We start from the raw sequence: 4,568 nt of genomic DNA, 5'->3' as shown, positions 1-4,568 counted from the left end.
GGTAACTCCCTCAGGACCAGTAATGAGAGTATCAATACCAGGAGGGGAAGGGTAAGGTAGGGGAGAAAGGGGGAACCGATCACAATGATCTACATATAACCCCCTCCCTGGGGGACAGACAACAGAAAAGTGGGTGAAGGGAGACATCGGACAGTGTAAGACATGAAAAAAATTCTAATAAATTATCAAGGGTTCGTGAGGGAGGGTGGGAGAGGGAGGGGGGAAATGAGGAGCTGATACCAAGGGCTCAAGTAGAAAGAAAATATTTTGAGAATGATGATGGCAACAAATGTACTTGACACAATGCATGTATGTATGGATTGTGATAAGAGTTGTATGAGCCCCCAATAAAATGATTTTTTTTAATGTGGCATCCAGATTGGAAAGGCTTATTAACAAACTGCAATATGCAGATGACACAATCTTGCTGGCTGAGTGTGAGGAGGACTGGAAGCCCTTGCTGATGAAGATCCAGGGTTGCAGCCTTCATTCAGTATGGATTACCACTCAATGTAAAGAATGCAAAAATCCTCACAACTGGAGAAAAGGTTAAAGTTTCTTCTTGCTTGGATCCACCGTCTATGCTCATGGAAGCATTAGTCAAGCATTACATTGGGTAAATCTGCTCCACAAGACCTCGTTAAAGTGCTGAAAATCAAGAATGTTACTTTGAGGACTAACTACTTTGAGGTACACCCGATCCAAGCCACAGTATTCTCAGTTGTCTCATATGCATATGTGAAAGGTGGATGTTGAATAAGGAAGACCAAAGTAAAAATGATGCACTTGAACTACATCCAGGGTGTTCAATGAACGGTGCTCGGGATCTACCAGATACTTCCTATTTGAATGCCTTCCTTGCTCCCATATGAGATGCATTAATCTGGTAGATATGGCTCTGCTGTTGTGAATAAATAAATATTATTCGAAGATCTGCCCTATCACCAACCCCCGTTGTCTGTATAAACAGTGTCCAGTCACTTAGGAGTCCAACCTGTAAAGGTGGCAAAACAGTTCACATATTGAAGTTCATAGCTGGCCTACACACCTATACTTTCCTTTTCTCAACATCGTTTGAAATTCTCTACTACTGGTTAAACTAATGACACTATTAATATTTAGTGCTTACACATGGAGCTGCTAACCACGAGGTCAGCAGTTCTAAACTGAAAGCCAGCCTGCAGGAGAAGGATGAGGCTCCGGACTCCGGTGAAGAATTACAGGCTCAGAAACTCACAGTTCTCCCCTGCCCTAGAGGGTTGCTCTGGGTCCGCATTGCCTTAACGGCAGTGGAAGTGATGCCCCAGGGGAATGATTGCTAATGTTCTCTGACATAAAATGGCAATGATGCCTCTAAGGTGAACCAGAGACATAGAGAAACCATAGATGCATGAATGGATTTGAGGCTTGCACTTAATTCTAGCCCCCTTCTAAGAACAATTAGTTCTTAGGACATGGCCCTCCTTGAGGCTCACCTTCATGGAGAGATCACCGAGGACATGGGTTCTATACTGAAGTGCTGTAAGGAAACTAGATGGTGCCTGGTTATCAGAAAATTTTAAAAAGCATCGGGAGTGTTAAAGGCTTGCTTTCAAACACACAGCCATCCAAGTGAGGCGTCAACTAAGCCCACATGGAAGAAGCACACCAGCCTGTGCGATCCAAGGATTGTAAATAACATAATGCAAATCTAAAGGAGAGAACGGTATCAGAGCTAAAATTGTCAACACCTGGTTTTCAGAAGGCTTCGGATGACAGTGGATGTCCAACTTCGATTTGCAGGGTTCACACGTGGATTGTCTCTGGTGGATTCCCTCCAATCATCATTGAGGGATGTGAACAGTCCTGTGATCAGACAGAAAACATTGAAAAGTCAATTATGGCAGACGTCCTTAGGTCAAAATGTAGCATCTTGTCACTTGAGCTTCCTTAGGACCCATTTAAGAGCTGTGTTAGTTTAAAAGAATACAAAGGAGACGGGGAAGTGCATGTGGATTAAGCGCCTGGTGAAGCCTCTCTGACCAGGGACCAGGGATGTGAACAGCCTTGTTGTATGCAGAATGCACTGTAGGCGGATTGTTGCAGAGCCAGTAAGGTTGAAAGTTGGCACCCTATTGTTTAATCTTCTTCACGATCCATTTAAATGTGTTTTAGCTTTTTAACATTTTCTGCTTTCTTTTCAGTGAAGGTTTTTAATATATGTTTTACTTTGTTATTATTTTTGAATGTTTTTCTGTATATGAAATCTGGGATGGGTGGATCTATGGAGACAGTACCTGGATTACTGCTTTAGGAGGTATAGCGGGAGAGGTGGGGAAGAAATGGGGAGTTAATAGCGATGCATGCAGGAGTGAAGAAAATGTTCTGAAATTGATGGTAGTGATGATTGTGCCACTCTTCTTGTTGAGATTGAACTATTGATTTGTAAGCTATCTGAATTGTCTGCCAATAAACCTGTTTGAAAAAATATATTGGTGTGCTCAGGGTTCCCTCCTAGACATTCCTCTTTTCTCACCCTACCTGCTCTGCTAGGACATATCATCTAACTTCAATGCTTCAATGACCTTACATGAATTGATGACTCGGATTTAATTCTCTAACCCTGAGCTCTCTTCTGAGGCCACAGTGGCCAATTGCCTGCGATGGTGAGTATCCCACATAAATGTCAAACTCAGCAGGTCGAAGTGAACCCACCTTCACCACTACATCCCGCTAACTCTTCAGGCTGACACCACTTCCACTTGGTCTCCCTGAATCCAGCATCCGTGAAGATCACCTCTCTTCTACTTCTAACGCCCAGTTCATCAACAAGGTCAGTCCATTTCCTTACATCTCTTGATTTTATTTACTTCATTCCCAGGACAACAACTAATTGACTCTCAGGTCATTTGCAACAACCTTTTAATTAGTCACCTCCAGGGTCTCCTTTATTCATCTCTTCTCTCATTATGCACAAAAAGATTTCTGCCATAAGCAATTCTGGTTTTATCAGTCCTCCTCTGATTAACCCCCCTCAGTCACTGCCCTCTTCCTTCGAGAGGTCTCACACTCTATGATCATTCTCCAAACTCAAATCCCTTGCTCCCTTCAGGACTTCCACCTCCGGTGCCTTCGCATTCTGCCCCCTCAGAGAAGTGGATATGTTATACGTTAAGGGCTCTATAATTTTCACCTCTTAAAAATGTTCTTCTCGCAACATGGGGCTCTTTTGTTTCAATTCCTGTCCTTGATTATCTGCCTCCTCTCCTTGCAACTCTATTTTTCACTTGATCTCTCTCCCCCCACCCACCCCCACCCCCACACTTTACACAGAAAAACTCATTAGGTCCCAGATTGGCTAAGAGCGTCTTCAAGTATTTTTACTGTATACTAAAATTTCTCTTATCATTCTGAGTCACCAGTTCTTCACCCTCAGTCTCTAAATCTAAGAGAGCAGCCTGGTTCTAGTCACCAGTGAATTCTTGACACCTGACACGACATGATGCTGGTACTGAGAAGGAACTCCATGAATATTTGTTGAATTGAATTAAATTCCCAGGAGCCAGACTGAACTAGAAATCATTGAAAAGTCAAAGGCCCAACTCCTACCACAGGCATTATATAAGAAGGTAGACAGATGGATTATTCTGGAGTAGGACAGAATTTTAATGAAATTTACACAGCTCAATTTTTAAGCCAGATTATGTTTTCTTGAAGGAAAGGGCGATCTTGGTTACTCCAGTCTCAAAAACTTAAAAAAAAAAAAAAAAAAGCCCTGAAATCTGTCTGCTGCTTTCCTGTCAGCTGTCAGGCAACTGTGTAGAACTTCCCTAGTACATGTATGTCCCTATCGTCCTTAGAGACTATTTCATAGGCCTGCAAACTCCAACATCTCCTTTGCTCTCCTCACTCAGCGTCCTATTTCACTATACAAAAAAAAAAATCAAAAATTTCCACAGGATCACAGAAACCCACCCATCTGCCTATCTTCTCCCACACACTCTGCCTTCTGGTCTATTCTTTCACAGCCCTATAAAAATCCAATCCCTTAAATAAAGGGATAAGCAAAATATGGTGTTTATATGGTGTGTGTGTGTGTGTGTGTGTGTGTGTGTGTAATACTACACAACCACAGAGATCAATATGAAACCACAAAACATATAGCATGGATGGACCTAGAGGGCTAAGTGAACTAAATCAAACACACAAAAACTAGTATTGTATGAGCTCTCTTTTATAAGAAGACAAGAAGATGATAGATGATAGATAGATAGATAGATAGATAGATAGATAGATAGATAGACAGATAGCCCAATAGTCATTGGTGGTTACCAGGGGGAGGAGGGCAAGAAGAGGGACGCATGCTCAAGATCATACATACTTGTATGACGGTGCAGGGAAAGTGGCACTAACTGTGAATACAGTGAACACCGCATGACCAGAGTAACTGATGGCTCTTAGAAAAGTCCATGAGAAAAGGATGCCTGTACCCAAGGATTTCACAGACACAAAGGCAAAAACTCCAGCCAAGAACAAAAATTGAGTCTAGAGTCACATATGGATGGGTCTATATGAAGGTGACCAGATTT

This window comes from Echinops telfairi, unplaced genomic scaffold, assembly GCF_000313985.2.
Source record: "Echinops telfairi isolate 266 unplaced genomic scaffold, ASM31398v2 ScPeMD7_2291;HRSCAF=2852, whole genome shotgun sequence".
NCBI classification, from domain to species: domain Eukaryota; kingdom Metazoa; phylum Chordata; class Mammalia; order Afrosoricida; family Tenrecidae; genus Echinops; species Echinops telfairi.
This window is presented reverse-complemented; position numbering follows the sequence as displayed.